At 50.0% G+C, this 24,182-nt stretch overlaps 1 protein-coding gene and 1 pseudogene across 2 annotated transcripts in view; both read right to left on the reverse strand.

Annotated features, from left to right (window-relative positions):
• SLC39A11 (solute carrier family 39 member 11) overlaps positions 1-24,182 on the reverse strand; it is a 328,137-nt gene that overhangs the window by 68,935 nt on the left and 235,020 nt on the right. The window lies entirely within an intron of this gene.
• Positions 8,656-10,237, reverse strand: LOC121473150 (annotated as a pseudogene).

The following is a 24,182-nucleotide window of genomic DNA, read 5'->3' on the forward strand; positions in this document are numbered from 1 at the left end:
TTTTTTTCAAGTAGTTCGATACACTTTCTAATATGGATTACTAGCCTTACTATTGGTAGTGGGTAAAGTGTTGGGAAAGACGAGAAACACAGGTGTTCCAGAAGAGTTGAATTTAACTCACATTCCTATCAGTGTCTGTAGTCATGTCTCAAGAGTTTATTAAGAGATTTTGATAATTGAAGATACTCCAACCGGGATCACCCTCTAATTAAAAGAAGCACCCCATAATTAATGTTTGCAAGTTTGCTTTTTTTTTTTTTTTTTTGGCATATTCTATTGTCTCTGGTGAAGGACCCAGAGAAACTGTTGTCCTGCGGCCCCTGCCACCACCCACCCCAGCAGACAGCAGGGAAGGTGGTGTCTCCTGGTTGGCAGGAATGAGGACAGATGACACAGCCACATCTTTAAACAGCAAGTGAAGGCATCTTGTTTAATACCCACATCCAAGAGTCAATTCCAATTTGCTTCAGTTTTCAGCAACCAGACAAACAGCAGATCCCTGTGTTCCCATGGAGAAAAAGGGAGGGAATGCCTTCGCTGGTACAGAAACTGCTGAGCTATTCCAGCCGGCGAACCCTCCTTTATGCCGGACTCAGGCCCCTAGCCAGCTCCCCACGTCATGCAACTGCTACAGGTACAGCGGGGGTTGCCCTCCAGCTAAAGGATTAACTTGCAGGCCCAGTGATGAACCAGGTGTGGTAGTAGGGTCAGACCAGGTACTATAGTGGAGCTAGACCAGGTTTGGTAGTGGAGTCATAGCAGGGGTGCTAGAGGGGCCAGACTAGGTGCGGTAGTGGGGTCAGACCAGGGGTGGCAGAGGGGTAAGACCAGGTGGGGTAGTGGGGCCAGACCAGGTGCAGCAGTGGGGTCAGACCAGGGGTGGGAGAGGGGCCAGAGAAGCACTGTGGTCCCTGAGCTTCCTCTCTCCACTTCCAAAGGTTGTGGTGTGCAGGGAAGCATCTGCTCAGATCTGACAAATTCACACTATTTAAGTGCATAAGGTCCTGTTCTGTAATTTACAAACAAATCCTTCTGGGGGTTTCGGGAGCTCTGAAAACCTAAGAAGCCCTACAGCCATGAAGAGGCAGGACGATGCACACCAGGTGGTCAGCAGTGTGACCAGCGCAGGGCTATTTTCCAACACCAGCAAGTCCTGTGGTGAGTGGGCCTACCCGAAGCCAGGGGCTGCCGAAGGAAACTCTGCTAGGTGCTGCCCTGACCCCAGTCACGGAGGAGGCCACGCTGCACTCTGAAGGCTCCCACCCTGATCTCCCAGTTCTGGGAAAACTGCTTTCGTGTGGGATGGAGTTCCAGGAGAGGGGAGAGCATGGCTGAAGCCACCCCGGGGCACCATCCCGGTCTCTGGGTGCCACAAACCACTGGAAGGAAGTGGTAGCAGGAACTCAGCCGGATGCCTGCCTCCCTGGAAGTGCCTGCAGCTGTCAGCCCAGCATCTCACAGGCTTTGTGAAAAGGAAGGCTCTTCTCCACCAAAACACTGGGAATTCTCGGGGTCAGGCAAAGCCAGGGGAGCAGGGGGTTGGCTATCACCCACCCTGCGCTCCCTGGGAATTACCTCGCCCAGAGCATCTCGCAGCCCTGAGGACACAGGTGGTGGCTGCCCTCCCCGTCCTCCCCGGGGTTCCACGTGAAGAGCCCCTGCAGCCTCGGTCCCCGTAGGGCCGAGGAGCTGTCTTGCTAAAGGGACAGGCAGCCCGGGGCCAGCTGCCTTGGAGGCACAACTGTCCCGCAGGCCACGCAGGGGGTACAGCGAGCTCTTGGATGCGGGACACTTGGAGGCGTGAGAGGCACTGATTCATGATTTTGCGACTCATGTGGACTGGAGGGCCTCAAGAAATTGGGAGGAAAAGAACTTTCTAAACACCCTTGAAGGACTTGCGGATGAAATTAGACTCTGGCAGTTCTTTCGGGATGATGAATAACCTCAGGCACAGGTTCATTTATCACACTCCGTACCTGACTCCCACCGAAGTATTTCTAAGAGCCAGGCAAGAAGCAGATGTTGACGTCTCAGACCACACTGCTGTGTTTTGTTCCTCCGATGGCAGCTCGTCTATAATACGATGCTGCTATGAAGGTGGCGGCGGCGGGGGCGGGTGGTATTTTTCTTAGAGGGAGCAGGGGCATGTCACGGGAATGTTCACAGAGGGGGAAAAGAACGGGCCTGCCTTCCCCACCCCAGCTCTACGATCGCCGTGTGCCCAGCCGTGGCTTGCGGGCTCCTCGGGGTGGGCCCCCGGTGGTCACGGCCACCGCGTGCGAACCCGTCCTCCGGGCCGTGGCCGACTGGGCACCGGGTCAAGTGGGCCCGATCAGAGCTGGGCTTTTTCCTGCAGCGCAAGAGAAGAGGAACCGGCAGCCGCAGGACGGGGAGGTCAGGAGCTGTCATTATGCTTCCTCTGTGTCTCAGAGAAGAAGCCGGCCTGCAGGAGACAGGTGTCACCAGCATGTGAAGAGAAGCAGGGACAGATAAAGCAGACTGGACCCCTGGAGGTGTCTGTGTCTATTTTTCACTTATCCCTGAAGCCTGGAGCCTGGCTGCACCTCTGTCCTTCCTGTGGGGGCGGGGGGTGTGAGATGCATCAACATCCTAGAGAGAGCACCTCTGTGGTTGTGCAAGTGTTTCCCCAACAGCCTGCCCAGCAAATCTAACAAGGTTATTGCTTTGACTTGGCAGGAGGACACGGAGGATGAGGGACGGTCGGGGAGGCAAAGAGAAGAGTGTAGGAATCATGAAGGTAGGCGCCATCGACTTCCGGACTACAACACTACTCCGGTGCCGAAAACGTGTTCCTCTTCAGCCGCTTCCTAGGCGGAAGCACGAGGCGTGATGGGCAGTAGCCTGAGTGACATCTGCCAGGAGCACAACGTAGAAACCTCAGAGAGGTTTCTCTCCAGGGAACATGCCAACTCACACACATAGGGGTGCAGCGACAGTGCGAACAGGTGTGACTCACGCCCACACAGGATGCAGTGATGGTGTGAAGAGGTATGACGCACACCCACAGGGATTCAGTGATGGTGCGAGCAGGTGTGAGCTCACGCCCACACAGGGACTCAGTGACGGTCCGAGCAGGTGTGAGCTCACGCCCACAGGGACTCAGTGATGGTCTGAGCAGGTATGAGCTCATGCCCACATAGGGATGCCATGATGGTGTGAAGAGGTATGATGCACACCCACAGGGATCAGCGACAGTGCGAGCAGGTGTGAGCTCATGCCCACACAGGGATTCAGTGACAGTGCGAGCATATGTGAGCTCACACCCACAGGGAATCAGTGATGGTGTGAGCAGGTGTGAGCTCACGCCCACAGGGAATCAGCAACAGTGCAAGCAGGTGTGAGCTCATGCCCACAGGGACACAGTGATGGTGTGAGCAGATATGACCCACATCCAAAGAGATTCAGCAAGAGTGCAAGCTGGTGTGAGCTCACACCCACACAGGGATGTAGAGATGGTGTGAGCAGGTGTGAGCTAACACCCACAGGGGTCCTACAATGGTGTGAGAAGGTGTGAAGTCATGCCCACGAGGATTCAGCGATGGTGTGAGCAGGTGTGAGCTCACACCCACGCAGAGATGCGACGATGGTATGAGCAGATACGACCCACACCCAAAGAAATTCAGCAATAGTGCAAGCAGATGTGAGCTCACACACACACAGGGATGTAGGGATGGTGTGAGCCAGTATGAGCTAACACCCACAGAGGTCCAACAGTGGTGTGCGCAGATGTGAGCTCAAACCCACAGGTGTGCAGCGATGGTAGGAGTAAACGGCAGCCTGTGTAGATGTGAGTGTGCACACACACACACAAATTCCCACACATGCGTGAATGGGAGCGCACCGGAGAGATGGCCTCAATGCGGGGAAACAAAAGTGTGAATCAGTTGTCTGAATGCTCAGACACTGGACCCCCCCCCTTTCGCAAAGCCCACCCTGCATCCGCACAACCCAAGGCCAGTCGGCCACACGGAGACTCAGTGCTCGTCTCTCTGATCAGGAAAGTCAGGCTCGGGCCGCACACAAACAGCAGCCCTGAGCGGGGAGAAGAACCAGGGCGGGCCGTGGGGCGAGTACAGGTTTCAAGTGGCTGCTGAGGTCACGGATAAGAAATGAGAAAGGTCGGGGAATCTGAAAACAAGTTCAAGGAAATCTTTGCAAGTAACGTGTTAATAGAGTCGGATGAAAGTCAGATGGCAAAGGGGTGAGGGACGTGGGCTCTGGATTCTTCTGGAGAAGCAAGAAGGAAGGTTATCTTGAGCCAATCGGGATGAAGCAAAGGTGTCTTTAAAATCAGCACACGAGTCAGTCGATAGGAGAAAGACAATCATCGTATGGTTTCACTCATACGGGGAATATAAGAAACAGTGAAAGGGATTATAGGGGAAAGGAGGGGAACTGAGTGGGAAAAATTAAAGAGGGAGACAAACCACGAGAGCCTTCTAACTCTGGGAAATGAACAAAGGGTTGCGGAAGGGGAGGGGGGCAAGGGGTTGGGGTGACTGGGTGATGGGGACTGAGGTGGGCACTTGATGGGATGAGCACTGGGTGTTATGTGCTGGCAAACAGAACTTCAATAAAAACGAATTAAAAAAATTAAAAAGAAATAAAATTAGCACACAAAAGCAGTGAGCAGAGGAGCTGGGGGGACAGCCCTGGGTCTCCTTCCGCACCAGCACCAGGTCAGTGACGGCCAGCCAGCTCTCCGAGGTGCCACCCAGCAAAGCGGCGGTGGGGATGACCTCATAAATCACTGTGAAACATTTGGCCAATTTAAAGTCCAGCGTAAATGTCAAAAACTAATAAAATATGTAACTCAGCCAGCAAGGTGCTCAAAGCCCGGGGCCTTCTTTTAATTAACGTCAGATTTGATCCAAGACACTCCCGAGATAGATCAGCAGGCGCTGGGAGAGTCCTCCCCACCAGCCTCAGCATGAGGCCCCACACGCAGGCTGCCCTCCTGAGTCGCGCCACGGAGGATCTGCTCTTGTCCCTGACACCTGACCTCCTGGTTTTCTTACGAGGGAGATTCGAGACAGATGTGAGCACTCCCTGAGCAGCAGGGAGCTAAGAATTAGCTGATGGAGAAGGAGCGGGAGGTTGGGGGGAGGGGGGATGTGGCAGACAGCGACCAAAGAAATTGTTAGTGTCCCTCCAAGAACAAAAAATCCAAAAAATGGATTATTACGAGGTTCACGAATCTCTAAACCAACCAACCAACCAAACGGGAATGGTAATCAAGAGAAATCAAGAGCATGGACTCATGAACAATTCGTCTCAAACAAAGCACAAAAAGCTTTTTTGACGGAATTGTAACTGGGAGAGTGGGGGAACGCAAAGGATAGAAATCCATAAGGCATCTGGATTTCATCACCTCTTGTGGTTCTCACGGTACCACAGGAGCAAGATAAAATAATGCATCACGGTGCGGGTAACTGCGTTCACGACTGTCCAAGTGACTCCATCCAGTAGGCATCAGCTAACCAGCGAATTCACGCAGCCCTGCAGTGGGGAGCTAAGCCGCAGGGCCTGGCCTTTGCTGCTATCCATTCAGGGGGAGCATCAGCAGCTGCAGTGGGGACCCAGAAGGAAAAACTGGGAGAAAACACGGTCTGCTCAGCGGACGCACGATACAGGAATCACAAAGGGTGGACGATGAGGGAAAACACTTAGCTCGGACACGGCATCTACGAAAAGGAGAAGACGGAGGTGGCCGGCCCTCGGCTTTGTGCAAGGAGACACCCCCTCGTGATTAGAGTGATCCGTACAGACCCACGTGGCCCTGGGATTCAGGGCTTTCCATACCAGCAATGTTTTGGCAGAGGCAGAAAACAGAACCTCAGGGGCGTCGATACCGATACAGAAAGTTTGGATATTTGATGTCTCCCCCCAGCTCTAAACCTGTATGATCCTGAAACTTCCCGTGGCAGCTGGAGTGGGGGGCAGGGGGAAGGCCACAGTCCCCCTCTCCGTGAATCTGGGTTCACAGCAGAGTTCAGCTTGGTCGACAAGGCGATTTACGGGCTTAAGACGCTGAACACCTTTAGGTAACGCGTGTCCCCTCTAGTCCTTGAACCAGCCGCCACTCCCCGAACGCTTATATCTGGCCCAGTCTCACATTTATTTACCTGCTTGACTTCGATGGGCTTTTCCTTCTGGAACGCCACTTGCGGGGGGGGGGGGGGCGGGGAAGTGGGGGCTTTAAGGTTATGTCCAGCAGGGGCCATATTTTCAAATAAGCTCGACTCTGCCTATGATTCTAGTCCGTAGTCTGGCTCACCTACAACCCACAGAGAATGAGCTAGGGTAGCATTTCCCAAGGTGAATTCTGGGCAGTGCAAGGTCTGGTGCACGTTTACAAGCATTTCACAGAAGTGCCCGTCAAATACGCTTGACCCTAAATACCTACACCCCCATATATATCTATAAGTATGTGCGTATGTATATACACACACACACACATCTCCGTATATGCACGCATGTGTGTTTACGTGTGCACGTGTATGTGCATATAAACCTGTGGCTATGGAAGCAGACATCTAATCGGTGTGCGTATTTTATGAATCTGCCAGAAGTACAGAGGATGCATTTGCCCAAATTTGGCCACGGAATCCTTTTTCACTTTTCTTTTCGCAGATCCCAGGATACATGGATTTTTGTGGAGCGTATTTTAGCATATGCTGCTTAGAAAAACAGTCTCCATCCTGCAAAGAGTGTGTCGAAGACGTCTGAGCCTGTTGCTTCCTCCCGCTTATGAAGTCAAGCCCTGGGCCGTAAGACAGAAACGCAGCTGTGGCTTCCCCGTGGGCCCCTGAGCTCCCCTGCGGCCACTGAGTGGCTCCGTCTCTAACCCCGGCCGCCTACAGCCCACGCACTGTACTCTCAGTTGTGCTGAGCGTGAGGACGTGACTGATTTGGCATAAACTTTACCCTCTGTTGGAAACAATTTTTTTAAATGCCTTGAGATGTCACTGGGGTTGACAGGATCGCCGCAAGATGCATCCTTTCATTTTGACTGAGATCAGATGTTCATGATGGCAGAAGCCAGCGACACGCCCCCCCACCCCCAAACCCCACAGCTGTGTCAGAACCACTTCTACAGGCAACTCAAATCAATGATCTCCCTCGGGGGCTGTCAACTCATGCCACCTCCTGGGCCACGGGGTCGCTCCGCGATCTGCCTTCTAACCTCTCCACTGGCGAAACCCCCAGAGAATGATGTTCTGGCAAAGGCACCCGTTCAACTTATTTGACTATTCCTTCTGCTTGGATCCCCTTCAACGCCCCTTTGTCACACAGCTGTCCCATCAATAGCCATTATGTGTCACCTGTTTCCCCGTACTCACTACTGACATAATCTATGACACAATGCAAACTGTAGAGTGTATGCCCCAGGCACAGTCAACTAAATGAAGGAAAATAAAAACATGTTAACCAAGCTCTAGCCCAGGCCTCCCAACTCTTCTGCTAAAGCCTCTCAGGAATGGAGGTGAAACACCACACCAGACCTCAGCAGTAATGGAAGGGCATGGTGATGTCTCTTGAGCATTATCTTTAAGCTACTTTATATCACATTTTCAGACACAATCCTTCCAACGACCATAGGGTGGAGAAACACAGTCAGTGTCTGCATTTTAAGGACAAGAAAGCAGAGAGGGTAGGAACTTGCTCCAGGGTAGACAAGACTCTCCACCCATGTCCGTGAAGCCCCAGCCATCGGCCCTTCTCCATTTGTCTAACATCCGAGTGTGGGTTTGGTCCAGAATTCACAGCCGTCGCCATCCATCCCCAGGGAAGAGGGATTATGTTTGTTGGCTCATTGCAAGGTGCAGTGTGGTGCTCAGATCAACAGGCAATGAAGGGTGAGGACAAAGCGAGAAGGCTGGGCCATGCTATTTCCACAATGAGAAGGGAAGAGTACAGGGAATCTGCGGAGAATCTAGCACCAGAGCTCCACTCTGGGGCAAACTGAGTGGGAGTGGACAGCAGAATAGATCCAGCCTTAAGAGAGTCTGGGATATTCCAGAGATACGAGTTGGCAAAGCCTGGCCTTTCAATAAGGACCCTGGGGTCTGCGGATGTGCTGTTGTTGGGGTTTCCCCAGAAGAGTGGTGTGCCCTGCCGCGACCTTGCTCCCTCAGATCTGCCACAGTCCTTCCCACTATCTTCATCAAACACAACCCCTTCTTCAACGACAGACAGAAAACCAGAATGCCCAGGAAGTGCCAGCCTCACACGCGTCCCACTGGTGATCATTTGTGCTCACTGTTGTTCACTGTGGCTCTTCTCATTTTTAGGGTCCAGCTAGACTGTGACTTGTCTGGGATGTGGAAACAAGCCCTGACTCCAGCAGAGATGTTCTCGGCCTTTCTAGGGGTTCCCTCCATAGGCTGTGGCTTTCCGGTGGCTGCTATGGATTCATACCTAAATCTCCTACCTGAGTCTCCACGGAGAGAATTCTCTAAGACTCACTCCAGAGCTTTTATGTTTGAGTTTATTCTTCATTTAACTTTTAAAACACTACTATAGTTGAATATTAAAACAAAAACAATAGCAAGTAGTGAGCTTTGATTATTGTCCTTCACTCATCCACTACTGCATATAAAATGCCAGCAGCAGTGTCATTCACTGGCCCCACTAAGAGGTCTGACACTGAACACCACACCTAGGATGATGTTCAACATCCTCATAGGCTTCCCCATTGTAATGGCACCGTCTTTCCTGATTGGGATCAAAGTCCACCAGTTCTACCTGGTCCATTTCATCAGTCTCTTCTACTTCCTTCCTCTCAGGTAGGAGTTTTTCCAGCAAAGAAAGTTTATCAGGAGAGAGAAAGCCACTCTCGGGGAGTTTACCTTAAATTCGATGATTAGGCGACCCTTCTCATATGGTCTACGATAAATTGGCATGCCTTCATTTAGCACACACTTGATATACCCATGATTGACAATCTGACCTGGGTGAGAGGTGATGACGATGGTTCGGTTGTCAAGAGTAGATATTGGCTTTTGAAAGCCACACCGGGCTTCAACCAGGTGTACATCCATACACATGAAGAGATCTTCTCCTCGTGGAGTAAAAACAGCACGGTCCTTCTGATCTAAAACAATGATAATATATCCTGATTCCAGTCCTGGTTCTTGGTTTCCCTCACCATGGAATGATACCTTCTGGCCATCTTTCATGCCTTTGTCAATATGCACTTCTGGAATCTTCTTCTCTCGAACTATCTTCCTTCCGTTGCAGCTTTTACATCTGTCTTTAGGACTGATCTGTTCCCCATAGCCCTGGCGCTCCATGCACACAGATTGAATTTGCTGAACCATTCCAGGTCCTATCTGATGAATTCTTCCTTTTTTTTTCTTTCTAAGACACACTCCACCCACAACCTCAAAGGCACAGCAGACTCTCCTGGGACAGGAGTCTAGGGACGGGCACTGTGAAAAGGCTTTCTCCGGGTTTTAGACTCTCCTCCATGAACTCTGCACCTTCATCTCCTCCCTCACCTCAAAGGAAAGCCAACATCCTAGATCCTCATTTCCTGAATTGTGTTCGTGGAACACCAGTTAACAACTTTAAAAGATCCAATGGCCAAATATTGGGGCGAATTCTATGAACTTACTCCTACTTAACCACTTTTTTTTTTTTTAAACTATAAAATAGCAATTTCATCTGGCCCAACCTAACGAGTTTTGGAAACCTTGAATATTCTTCTCTAGAAGATTCAGAATCCTCATTAACATTTTAAAGGCTGGAATAATTCCCCACGGTAGAGAAACCTGCACGGGCTCCGTTTTCCGAACATTATTTGACAACAGGACCCTTTTATTAGGTGACACCTGTTACATCTCGCAGAACCTGTGCTTTGTGGCACTCGTTTGGGGAAATACCGCCTGGGAGAATCAGAAATGATTAAGAGGTTTCTGAGCCTTCTGCAAACCTGCCCTCATCACTACCACATCATTTTTTTATTTGAATAAAAGGAAATTCACTCACCCGTGTCTTCCTCGCTCACTCTGCACCAGAGTGTCCTCTCAGAACTGGGGATGTGCAGGAACGGGAGTGTTCTGCTCAAGGGAACGGCCAGTGTGGCTCAGGGGAGTCAGTGAGGGCTGCATGGGGTTGTGACTTTTGAGCTGGGGTTTAGTGGATTTTTCCAGAACAGGAGCCTGAAGGCCAGTGCCCAGTCCAGCGAGGCAGGCCCAGTTCACCCGCTCATGGCTTGGCACATTTCCAGGGCCTATCTGCCAGAGCTTCGAGGTCGCCAGGCAATGTGACAACACATGGCTTGCTCCCATTGCTTCTGTCTGACTGCCCTCCCCCGGCTCCCCTGCTAAAGGTTTATCCAATTCCATGTGGATTCAGCACCTGATCTCCTTCGGGTGTGGTGCTATTGTCCTGTATACCCTCAAGTTAGAGTCCAGTGGGGGACCCCAGAGTCACTAGCTACCCTTTGCCTTCTGTCTTCTGGTCTTTCTCTGAGTCCATGCAGGTATATTCTGGCTCAGGGAGTTCCTCTGGTGGCTGTCAGGACGGGGAGGTGGGAGACCAAGTCAGGTCTCGGAAACTGGGACTCATAGAAATCAGTTCAGGGTTGGGGTGCCCTGCTCTGCCCCCTTGGGTTTTCAAACCCTGGACCTCCAGAGCCCTGAAGCCGTGCTGGGAACAGAGGCAAAGCTCTTCTGTGCTTGCCCAGGGCAAAGGGAGATTTCTACAGCTCATCCTCTCCCTTGGTTCATCCGTAACCATAACTGAAGTGGACGCCCCCGGTGGGTAAACCACAGGGGTGGCTACAGGCACGGCATCATTAGGGAGCGTGAGAGCTTGCCAGCCCACGTGTGCCCTTTCAATGCCCACCCCTCCTCCTCCTGAGGAAGCCCCAGGGTCTGCCTCTCACAATAAGAAGACCCAAGTGGCCCCACCAGTGAGGCGGCCCATGGACGGCTGGGGCTGGACAGGGTGAGCAGGGGACGGGGCAGACATAAGCTCAGGGGATTCAGGGGGGCACGTTACCAGACTCTGGTGTTCCCAGCCCACGAGTTTGGGATCTGATCCTGCATCCTGTGGAAGTTGGATTATACGTGTGCAATTTGTAGCCCAGAAACAGAAGAGAAAAATGAGTAACCGCGGAGGGTGGGAGCAGGGCTTCAGGTACGAAGTTCTGCAGCTTTGCCACACAGGATCACCTGTCTGGTGTGGGGAATCAGGTCAGCCTGGCTGGGGTACCCACCGCCAGACACACAGGGAACTGTGCCCAGGGGCTCTGAGGAGCTGGGCCAGCCAGGGCTGGGGAGCCTTCCCTTCAAATAAAATCACAATAAAAAGCAATATTCCCCCGCAGCCACAAACTTTTAAAAGCAGGTCAACCACAAACGGGCTATTTTTTAATCTGGTAATGACATATTTTGTCAGTTTTATCTTTGTCTCTGTGTTCTAAGGTTCTCCCCAAGGAACGATTTCCCCCCTCCCACGCCCCCCCATCCTGCAAAGGACAGTCTGACTCAGAACTTGACCCAGTGCTGATTGCAAGATAATGGAAAATTTTTCATCAACCTCAAGAGCCCAGACAGGACTCCAGCTATCAGCCCATCCAGGATCCTCCACGCTGGCGGCGGGAGCATGGATGGGGATCACCACGCTGCTCGGAGCTCCTCTGGGCAAAAGAAACCACAAGGCCTGATGGCAGAAAGCGGGATGTACATTTAAGAATGAGGATAATGCCAAGTGGCCTCAGATCGCTCACCAGCTGAGTATCCTTCAGTGAATCACCTTTTATCAAAGGGCTCCAGTGGCCTAGTAGTAGACTGAGGGGTGGGAGTGGTGGTGCCTACCAAAGTCGGGGTGAGGAGGCAGGGAGACACAAGGTGGATGAAAGGTTTCCAGCTATAAACACTATGTGATTTGGGCCGTTATCTCCATCCCTTGTTCAGCAGCACTACAGATGGAAAGATGGTTATTCCCAAAGGAACCCTGGCCCAAGGGAGCGCCTAATCATAGCCCTACCCATCACTGGATGGAAGAAAACCTAGTGATTCAGTCATTTTAAATACGTCTTCTGGGCAAAGGTCTTGTTTTCTAGTCCATAAAGCTTTTGGTCTCCATGGATTCACTTTTCTTCTAGAAAGAGGGGTAAAGAAACCACTCATTGTTTCATCTTCTTGGAGACGAGGGGCCAAAGAAGCCACCACAGCCTGCATCCACCCCAGATGGGCACTTGGTTTTGCCACCTGTGGATAGAGCAAAGGTGCTCTATTGTCACCCTCATTGTCTGACGGCAAAGATAGGGTGATGGGTATGGCAACTACGTCCATGTGTCAGGGACTCAAGGCCATGGGGTGCTCAGTGCTTTGCCTCCAAGCTCCCACGGACTGACTCAAGTAGGGTAGTGTTTGTGTCATGCAAGTAACTGGCACACGGGGATACCTCGGCTGCTCTCTCCATAGTTATCCTCATCACCAAATGCTTCCCTGACAGTCTGCTAGCTCAGGGCACCACTTTTGATGCTGAACAACTAAGCCAATGGAACTTTTTCTATTATTATTGAGGTGAAATTCATAGAACACAAAAGTCACCATTTTAGGGGTGCCTGGGTGGTGCAGTTGGTTAAGCGGCTGATTCTCAGTTTCAGCTCAAGTGGTGATCTCAGCGTTGTGAGACTGAGCCCTGCATCAGGCTCCATGCTCAGCACAGAGTCCATTTGAGATTCTCTATGTCTCTCCTCCTCTCTTATTTATTCATGAGAGATACAGAAACAGAGACAGAGACATAGGCAGAGGGAGAAGCAGGCTCCCTCTGGGGAGCCAGATGTAGGACTTGATCCCAGGACCCTGGAGTCATGACCTGAGCCAAAGGCAGATGCTCAACCACTGAACCACCCAGGTGTCCCTCAAATAAATAAATAAATAAATAAAGTCACTATTTTAAAGCATACACTTCAGTAGTATTTAGTACATTCATAATATTTTATGACCACCTGGTTCCAAAACATTTTTATTGTTCCCAAACGCAAAGAGAGCTAAACAGTCACTCCCCACTCCTTCCCTTTTACCCCAGCCCCTGACAACTACCAGTCTGCCTTCTCTACCTATGGATTTGCCTCTTCTGAATATTTCATATAAAGGGGATCACACAAGATGTGACCTTCTGTGTCTGGCTTCTTTCACTTAGCGTGATATATTTTTGAGGCGGCTCCATCTTGCAGCATCCAGCCGTGCTTCACTTTTTTTTCACGGCTAAGCCATATTCCTCTAGATGGCAAAGCACATTTTCCTTATCCATTCATCCACTGGTGAGCATTTGGCTTGTTTCCCACCTTTTCGTAATTGGGAATAGCACTGCTGTGAACATTCAAGTGCAACTATTTTTTTTTAACACCTGCTGTCAATCCTTTGGGGGCATATTCTTAGGAGTGGAATTGCTAGGTCAATGGCATTGTTTGAAAGCACAGATCAATGTCACTCTCCTCTGCTTTAAACTCTCCAGCTGAGCTTAGGGGGAAGTGAAATGGTAATCCACACGCCTGGTTTTGTTTATCTTAGCTCTGTTTTCTAGCTCCCTGGACTTTGCAAGGAGTCATCCAACTGTGGGGCCTTTGGGCTGTTGCTTGCTCTGGCTGTGTCTCTCCCTCTCTGCACTTTGTCTACGTTATTAACACCTACTTGTCTTTCAGATTTTTGATTTCATGTAGCTTCCTCAGAAAAGCCTTCCCTGGTCCCTCCACTAGGTCAGGCACACCCAGGATGGCCCCCATAGCACTTCTACTTGTCCCTCACCACAATGTGAATTGCATGTTTATTGCAAGTTTTTCTGTTGATTGGCTCAGGAAGTATTTATTCAGCATCTACAGGGGGCTGGGGTTTGATCTAGGTGCTTGTGAAATGTCAATAAATCAAACAAGTCCTCACTCATTAAGGGTCTACTTTTTTTGTAGAGGAGGAAGAGAAGACCAGGTAAACAGAGAGAATATAAAGTCAGGTAATGAGGAATGTGGTAAACAATCCAGGGCTGGGAAGAGTATTCCATGGGGAGCTGTTTTCAGTGGGATCACACTGGAGTCTCATCAGGTGGCTTAGATAAACATCCGTCACCCCCACTAGCCCATGAGCTCTGGGTGAGGGGTACCCGTGTCTGTTTCATGCATCATCATGAGAATCTCCAGCACCAAGGTGAATGTCTTGTACGTATTAGGATAAGTGGATAAACGAAATGACTCTGCCCACAAGGAGCCCTCGAATTCTCTGTCTCCATGGCCACAGGGTAACTTGGAGGAACCCCAGAGTCAGAGAGCAGTCTCCCAGCCCTGAGCCAAGCAGTTTTCCTGCTCCTACCACAAGATCTACCCTCCATCCTCTGTGCTTCTTCTTGCCTCTCTAACACTGGCATATGGTAGAGTCATTAGTGCAGCTGGATCCCAGCCAGATGCTGAGAGATGACCAGGTGTGAGCTAGCAGGGCTGCTGCTTGGCTTCTAGATTGAACTTCTCCAATGTCCCCAGCCCCTCCATCCTTCACCACTCACCACCCTCCCTAAGTGGCCTGGAGTTCACAATATTAGCCACTGGCTCTGACTCAGAAAAACACCTTAATACCAAGTAGTGAGATCCCAGAGCCCATGATGTCAACAGGCCTCTGGCCTGCCTAGTGCTCATCTTTCCAGCATATCTCATCTATGGCAACAACAGAGCAAAGGTTCACAACCTTTAAATACCCATTAGTTACTACACTGGAATAATACGGAGATACCTGCTACAACACGGATGAACCTTAAAAGAGATTACACTAAGTGAAATAAGCCAGTCACAAAAAAAAAGACAGACATTGTAAGATTCCAAGTATACAAGGCACCTGGAGTAGTCAAATTCATAGAGATGAAAAAATAGAACAGTGGTTGCTAGGGACAGAGCAGGAGGAGGGGGTGGGGAGTTATTGTCTAATGTGTGCAATTTCAGTTTGGGAAAATGGAAAAATTCTGGAAATGGATGGTGGTAATGGTTGCACAGTAACATAAGTGTAATTAATGCCACAGAACTATAGACTTAAAATGGTTAAAATGGCAAGTTTTATAGTATATATATTTTATCACAATAAAAAAATACAAGGTGCAGGAAAAAAAAATCCAAGCATGACCTCTTAGATGTCAAACTTGCACCATATGTAACAAATGTTGAAATAAATCAATTCCTTGATAAACCACCAAGGAAACAGGAAAGAGATCTCTTTTATTTCCATATATTGCCCCTAACCCTTGATCTTTGTGGAACATCACTTTATAGATAGGCTATGCTGGTGGTGAAAATCACAGGCACACCGGGTACAGGGATCTGCTCCTAATGCCTTGGTAATCCCCAATAGCGTGGAGTACAGTTCCCACACTAGTATGTCATTGAATAAATCACTCAGCAAGTTCATTAGGAAGTCAGGATACCAGTCTAGATACTCAGATTTCTAGGTGAATCATCCTTCCATTAAACTACAGTGACCATCAAGATGCTTGAGATAGTGGACCAGGAACCACAAAACCAAGGGTGAATTCTCAGACGTGGCCAGGGACCAACTGGCAGCAGTGGTGGTGGCATATTAGATGTATCATTCCAGCTCCTAGCCTCAGTTTCCTTATATTGTGGCCAAATGTGTTCAGTGTTTTCCTGGGAAACCAACACTCCTAGGAAGAAGTTAGTTCTAGCTGTCTTTTTTTTTTTTTTTTAGATGGATTTATTTATTTGAGAGAGAAAGGGAGGGAGAACATGATGAGGAGGGGCAGAGGGAGATGGAGAGAGAATGTCAAGCAGACTCTGCCCCGAGTGTGGAGCCCAACGCAGGGTTCAATCCAGTGACCCTGAGACCATGACCCAAGGAGAAACAAAGAGTCAGACACTTAACCAACTGTGCCACCCAGGCACCCCACTAGTGGTCCTTCTACCAGAATTCAGCACTAGTTCTACTGGACAGTGCTCGCAACCAATCCCTGATAACACCTTGTCTTGCCTCTAACTCCCCCCTGCCCTCCCCTGGGACATGTTCAGTCTCCTGCTTCTTCCTGAGGGAGCCTCAGCAAATGTACCCAGAGCTCTCTGTCTACCAATTAAACTGAGCAGCAGAAACCAAAGAGGGGGAAAAAGAAAACCAGAGACAGTCGATTCCATGTCTTCAGCCTATCTCACCGACCATCTGTGGTAGCCATGAAAATGTGTCCTTCAGATCTCCTGCTATGGGGAGCACAGTAACTGGTGGCCCCCTCTTCAGAACCCACCACAACATCCCCACCCACCCCCCAGCTGCTCCCAGCCAGCAATTGAACGTGGGGTGATCAGTACAGGATGTGGGGCCCTTCTTAGAGGACCGTCAGACCTGCTCCTACATTGTCTGGGCTGAGACATCCTTGGGATTGTGCCACAGGTGGAGACTTCTCCTTCTCTGTCTCCTTTTATAGATGCCAGACCTGCATCCCGGGCTGAAGGCTCTCCCTACCACCTCCTACTTCCATCCCTTTATCCTTACAGGGATTTCACCCAACAGACCTCTTGCACATCTATCCCTTCTTGGCACCTGCTCCTCACAGGTTCTGAGCTGATACACCATCACGCTGGCCAAAGGAGGGAGATGCCCACTAAATGCCATGCAGAGTAATATACGCACTCAGAATTAGCACTAGGCATTTGGAGGAACAGCAAAAATTGCCTTAATTTTTTTTTCAGAACTTAACAGCTTAAAGTCTACATTATCCATTCAATAAATGTGTAGTAAGCCCCCGCTGATAGCAAGCACACGCACTTCCTACACTTACAAGGCAGGCTGGCATTCTCATCCATATTTTTCACACGAGTAAACTGTAAAGGATTACGATCAAGGTATAATCTGGTGATGATTAATGATGATAAAAATAGTAGTCGACGTCATTTAGCTTTTACTTTATGCCAAGTATTGCTCTACACTTTTTATGTGTTGCTCATTAAAAAAAAAAACAACAACAACAACAAAACAAAAACAAAAAATGGGACTATGATTCAGGGAACCATGAGGAACGGGAAGCACAGATGTGCACTGGGAATTGCTGGGCTTGTTATGCTTTATTAGGAGTTGGCCTAGAGGAGGGAATAGGGAATCACAGCCCTCCTGCATCTGCAGGCTCACCTGGCAGGAGGCTGCCTACACTCCCTGTGAATCAGCCTTGCCCTAGATGACAGAGCCTCTGAGTTGAGAGTCTCTGCGGTCTGATAGGATATCTTTAAAGTTTCATGCAGCTGCCTCTGCTTTCACACCAGACGCCTTCAATGAGAAGACGACAATGGGTAACAAAGCACACGGCTCAGATTCCTAATAAAATGAGACTGAGTGGTAATGTGCCCATCGGCCACGGCTGAGGCCAACTGCAATACAGAAGCGAGAAAAATCCATGTGTGATTTACAGAGAGAACAATTTTCAGCTTTTAGATGTCAAACAATCAAGGAAAATGTGACGTCTCACATCATGTTAACTTTTAAAGGGCAATAAACTAGTCACCAGAGAAAGAAATGGAGCCAAAGGCACGGAGAAGAAGAGAAGAAAGTGATGGTGCAGAGAGTGTGTCCTGCTCCCCAGCCTTGTCTCTCGAGAGGGTGGGCACCTCTTCACCAGCCAATGGTCCTTTTCTGAACCGGAGCTTTCGTCTGCATCGACCTGCCACACTGTTTGTTCCTCCTCGCCCCCCACCCCCCATCCTCATTGAAATAGGAGTGTCTAGACACATCCCTGCCCTTGATTCTTCTGTGTCATTCACTCACCTGGCTGGGGGTGGAAAGCTATTTCCTGGGCTCTCCCTCCTCCCCCTGAGCCCTTTCCAACAACACTGCACCATGGTAAATATTCACTCAACAAACCTTCACAGTAAGACTGGGCTTCAGGGCTGAGCAAGAAGGACTGAGTCATTTGGAAAGGGTTGTACTTCACTGCTGGATACCCCCACCCAAATCTGCAGTCATCCCTCCACCACAGTAAGTGCAGTCCTTGGGGTTCCCATCCTTCATGCAGTACCTGCTCCTTCCTCATGACACCTGAGCACTCTGTTCCCTTATCTGCACATCCAAGTTCAAGGTCTCCTGGGGGTGCCTTGGTGGCTCAGTTGGTTCAGCATCCAACTCTTGGTTCCAGCATGGGTCATGATCTCAGGGTCATGGGTTTGAGGCCCTCATCAGGCTCTACACTCAGGTAGGAGTCTGCTTGAGACTTTTTTCTCTCCCTCTCCCCCTGCACCTCCCCTTGCTCAACTTCTCTGTCTCTCTCTCAAATAAGTAAATCAATAAATAAAATCTTTTTTTTTTTTCTTTTAAAGACCTTCTGGGACCATCCCACCCACCAATATGCCCAGGCTTAGCAGAATGACATATACCTTCTCCCTTTATTTTTCCCTAATTTTTAACACCTACTCTAGGCGACTTGGGTTTGGGCACCATGCTTGGGGCATCTTCTACATCTCTGCAGCTCTGGAAACTGCACAGTGAGTGTTCAAAACTCAGGGGCAGAATGGCTGATCCTGCTTGACAAAATGCTATCTGTGGTGCTGGCGGAGTGAGACGCTGCATAAGGCAACCCAGTCCCCACTTGGCAGGGCTCAGCTAGGGGGAGAGACAGAAAGAGAAGGTGACTTCTGTTTTGCTACCCATGCTACAGACCTGCTGCCCACAGCATAGGGCTTGGCTCATGGCAGGTGAATGAATGAATGAATGAAGCAAAGGAGCGAAACGAACAGAAGGAATGATGAAAAGAGCCTAGAAAAAGGGGAAGATGGAGGAGACATGCACAGATATTCTCGGATCTGAAAAAGTCAGCAGAAGCTATGCCTTGGCACAATCAGATTATTCTGGAATTCACGTGAGGAGAGGCATGCTTTAGCCCTAGCTCAGTTTTCTGCTTTGAAATGTCATCTTCTCTAGACGAGCTGAGACACACATTCACGGGATATCATGGTGTGGCATCCTCTGCAGTGTGGCCAAAAGCACAGGCCGTGACCTTGTGCCAGGCTGACTATAGCTTGTGAGCACCTCCAAGGCCACTAGAATAGGACCTGTATGATTTTACCATCGCTGACTGGTAGACCCAGAAACACATTTTCAGGCCTCACCATCAACTAAATAGACACTTCAAGGAGGGCTGGGGGCTGCAGGCCAAAGCACTGACCTTCCCCCCAGCTTCTGATCCAGTAGGAGCAGACTGGCCCACAGTGGAGCCTGGCTTGGGAATCATCCGTATTTCTTATCAGCCTGGATGTGTGATTGATAAGCCAAAGAGCAAGGGATAGTATTAATAAGGCCAGCAGTGAGGACTAACTTTGTAGCCAAAGATGTGCGGGGTCCCGACTAAGCACTCTGGGCCTCTGTGTCCCTTTGGTTGCAGAAGGTCACAGAGTCGCTCCTGATTTCTGGTTTTCTGCTCTGGAGCAGCCATCCTCACACACGGAATGGTGACTTGGTCCATGGAATGCAAACAAACAAGGGTGCGCTTGTGTAACAGATGGCTGGAGCCAGAAGTGGGGACTGGACAGGCCCACGTTCCTTGTATGGTCTGAAGTTGTCTGGAATGGGACAATTACCACCCAAATCTCCATCGTCTTGCTGCATCGTTTATGCCTGGCTCCTGAGAAATTTATGACTTAGGAGGGCTTGTGGCAGCTTGCCTTGCCTCCCCAGAAGGGCCTGGTGATACTTTAGGTAGTAAAAGCACAAGTTTCCAAGCAACCAGATAAAAGGTCTTCCATTAGAGCTCTTCGGTTTGCAAAACAGTATCTCCAGAACAGCATGTAATTAAATTGGCCAAGGCTACATCTCTCTGGGAGAACCTAAGACCTTGCAAAGACTGCTTTTTACTAAATAAAGGTAAACTAATCTGAACTCATGCCCGGGGAAGTGGGGATCTCCCAACCTTGTATTAATTGGGTATGTCAGCTGGCCTCAAGAATCCAATCAGCCAGGCAGTGACCCCATTGACTCTCCTGACAAATGAGGAGCCATTTCAGGTGTCCCATTCGTTATTTAAAACAATTAAAAAGCTTCTTTGAAAAGGAAATAGTGGTTCCTGGCTCGAACATCCCCCAGCTGTCTGGATCTAGCTGTTGGCATTTGCCATTGACGCTAGATCGCTTTATTCTTCCTTCTAAGCCAAGGTCAGGGGGTTCATCCCATGAGCCCAGGGTGACTTGGAGCTCGGACTACTTCCTTCTTACTCTCTTCTCCCTTCTTTCTCTCTCCACAAGGTTCAGGCATGAGATATCTCCCCTCTGTTTTGTTTCATTCATCTTTCCATTCATGCCTGTCTAACTTTCAGGCACTCATTGTCAAAGGAGTAATGGTGCCTGGCTACACATCACAGAAAAAGGAACAAAACAAAACCCAGCTCCGGCTGATGCTGCGTGTACTCATTTCTCCTGCTGTCATACTCTTTTCTTTCCTCCATTCACTTTAAACAGACCCACTTCCAGCCCCGAGACCCTCCACTGTGGAGCTCACACCAAGCAGTGGCTTTGTCTGTATAAGAGCTTCTATGGCTCTACGCCTGGAGGTCCTCTCAAGATCCTGGCCCCTTGCAGTCCAGTTTTGGGCGGGGGGGTGGGGGAGTGACCCAGTGGCCACCATTCTAAGGAGTGGTCCACTGGCTGGTCCGTGGATGGGCTGAATCTGACTCATCCGTGACTCTCCTCAAAAATACACATCTGGGCTCTGTGAAGGAACATGGAAGGGACAGGGAAGCTGCATTTGTCACAAGTATGTCAGGTTGATTCTAGTACTACCTATCAGAGGCACTGAGGAACCAGGTCCAGGGCACAGCCAGACAAGGGAGAAGATGAGCTCTCTGAGCTTATATCCACCCAATGCAGCAGGAAGATCTACACCCAAATGGAAACCTCTGGGAATCGATTTTATGTGAAGATTTACATCCTGCAAGATGATCGCAGGGGCACTGTACCAATCAGATGGAGCGTTGCCTGGGGAAAGCTGCAGGGAGTTGGGCTATAAGGTACCAGCTCATTTCAATGAGTGACCCTCAAGCCTCAACACACAGGAACCACCCGACCCTGAGCTCAAGGCCGGACTCTGCCTCAAGGCACTTCTGGTCTTACTTGAAGGACCAACCTGACATGCTTCTCTGGAGTCCAGTGATGGGAAAACCCATTGCAGAGCTGAGCTAAAAATTAGGGATGAGATTTTTCGCTCTCGCTCTTCTGCTGCAGAGAGCTTGGTGCTCGCCTATGTTGGATCCACGCTTATTTCTGAACGACCATAGATATTCACACAGAACTCCTCTGCCAGCCCCTTCCTGAGGTACCCTGTGGCTCTAAGTTATTTATGAAACCCTCTTTTCCAGGCAGATCCCACAGAGCAGCCACATGTTACATCTCCTTGGATCAGGCTGGTCTGGGAAGAATTAGGAAATACAGATGGGCAAGCTCCCCTGCTTGGGGGAGATGTGATTACAAACAGCAGGACCAGGACATGCGTTTGCAAATGCCAGATGGCAGTGGAGTCACCCCCTCCAGGAAGTCCACTTGGCACCTCCCCCAGAAAGCTGCCAGGGTCGTGGGGGGGCACCCACGACCGTTGCGTCCATCCTTCCCCTTCCCACACACCCTAGCCAGCACACTTTCTACTTCCCAAATGCAAACCCTCCTGGGACCATGCAAGGCAGGCAGTAAGCAAAACTGGAAGACCAGGTGCTGATAATATAACCTTTAGATGGAGAGAGAAGCTAGCGCTCACTGGGCAATTTGCAATACTACACACACGTGTCAAATCTAATTCTCACAGCAGCATTTCCAAGAAGATGCGATCCATCCCATTCTACAGGGGAAATAACAGTGGTTCAGAGAAGCAAAGTCACCAGCCCATGGTAACGGCTTGTCTGGTAAAGCAAGGATCCCACCTCTCACCTGGTCACCACCTGCTGGAATTCCAGCAGTCTCCGGCCCTCGCTCTGCAGTCGACTGTCACGGTTCACGGTACGTGATCTTTCTCATCTATCGTATGGGATCTGCCTCCGTCTCTAGGAAGCTGGGAGGATGGGCTAAGGTGATAGGGATCTGCTTTGTGAACTGCATTATTGGTAATACTTGGGATGAGGCCTGAATGAGCACACCCACACTTGGGCTTTGGTATTTGAAAAGACTTAAAACAACAGGAACAACATCCTCATTGATCCGTGTGCACTTTATTTTTTTTAAGATTTTATTTATTTATTCATGAGAGACACAGAGAGAGGCAGAAACAGAGGCAGAGAGAAGCAGGTTCCCTGCAGGGAGCCTGATGTGGGACTCGATCCCAGGACCCTGGGATCACACCCTGAGCCAAAGACAGACCCTCAACCATTGAGCCACCCAGGTGCCCCCATGTGCACTTTAATAAGAGACGAAGCTCTAGGCCAAATGAAGGACTTTCTAGCAACAGGCTTCAGGTCCTCCGTGGCCTGTGGGATGATGGGAATTGGGGTGGAGCGGGGAAACGAGTTTGATATTTGACAGGACCCTCTCAGAAAATAGTAAACCACACCAGGGAATACTATATTGGGGTGAACAGTGGTCCTACCTGCCCCAAAATTCACATCTACCCCCGAGCCTCAGAATGTGGCTTTGGGAACAGAGTCTTTGCAGAGGTAATGAGTCAAGGTGAGGCTGGTGTGGGGTAGGGTAGGACAACAGCTGATGTCTTTTTAAGAAGAGGAGACCCCCAGACACAGAGAAGCCATGTGAACCCAGGCAGAGACAGCAGTGTTGCGTCTTATGGGGCAAAGATTGCCAGCAGCCACCAAGGCCGGGAGAACCACGGAAGGATCACCCCCAGAGCCTCTGGGAGGAGTGTGGGCCCACCCACACCTTGATTTCAGGTCCTGGCTACAGAACTGTGGGAAGAGGAAAGTTCGGTTCTTTTAAGCCACCTGGTTCGGCAGCCCTAGGAAAAGAGGACAAATAGTAATGGAAATTTCTGGGACAGGCTCTGTGCTTTAGATGCATTTTCTCATTCATCTGACGAGGGAGATGGTGTCAGAAGCACTTTGCTCGGAGAAGACGGTGAGGCTTAGACAGGCCTTGGAACCTGGCTAAGTACACCTGGCTCTGCAGACACGGTGGGACACGGGGTCTGATTTGCCGGCCTCAGTCTCAGCCTCCAGGGACACCCCGCTATGGGGGGCCACCTCTGCACCTCCCACCCCAGCCGGCCCGGCCAGCACTCAGTGCCCATGCCCTGATGGAAAGAAACTCTGTGACTCCGAACCACGGGGGAGCCAGACAGCCTAATGAACGTGGTTTTTCCTCTAGCCCAGCATCCACCCTTAAGCACTGGTATTGTCCTTTATGTTGACAGAGGCTTTTCTCAAAGGCGATCCTCATTTCCCCGCATCCTTAATTAAATTTAATTTCTGCCTTGATGACTCAGAATCATCCCGGGGACGTCCCTTACTGTGTGAGGACATGAAACATGATGGCCTCAGACATCTGGAGGTAGGAGGGGACGTCAGGTCCCTCATTAGAGCCACCTCCAGCTGGCCTGTTTATTGAGGTGGCATCCGCATGAATGACACATGTCATTGATTTTATGTCCTGTTCGTCGTCATTAGGGCATCTGCTTTCCTAATCTCACAGATGCCAGGAGATTCACATTGAGCAGGACCTTCCCCTTTCATGTTTCCTTTTTTTTTTTTTTTTTTTTTTGCCTCATCTGATAAAGGTTTAGGAAGCGGATAACCAAATCTCTTAGAATTGAGCAGAGACTCGTGTTCTTATAGGTTAAATCCACATGCTTCTGGATTTTTCTAATCTCGCTCTTGGAACGTGGAGGGCTTTTACCCTTAATTTCCTATTATCCAGCAGCACTCACAATGAAAGACGCATTATCACAACCTTGCTGAGCTGCATAAACACCCATTTTCTGGGACAGGAAATGAATGATACTGGGCTCTCGGAATGAAAGACAGGTGTTCACTTAGTGTCCAACTATTTCATTTCTCCAGTTGGCAGGCTGGCCTTCAGAAGGCACTTGAGGGGGGCGGTGATTGGCTTAATGAGACCCCCACCAAATCCTGGGACATAGAGGTATTTAAGAGGGGCACCTGGGCGGCTCAGTCTTTAAGGTCTGCCTTCGGCTCAGGTCATGATCTTGGGACCCTTGGATTGAGCCCTGCATGGAGCTCCCTGCTCATCCAGG

The sequence above is a fragment of the Vulpes lagopus genome, chromosome 12, assembly GCF_018345385.1.
Source record: "Vulpes lagopus strain Blue_001 chromosome 12, ASM1834538v1, whole genome shotgun sequence".
Lineage (NCBI taxonomy): Eukaryota > Metazoa > Chordata > Mammalia > Carnivora > Canidae > Vulpes > Vulpes lagopus.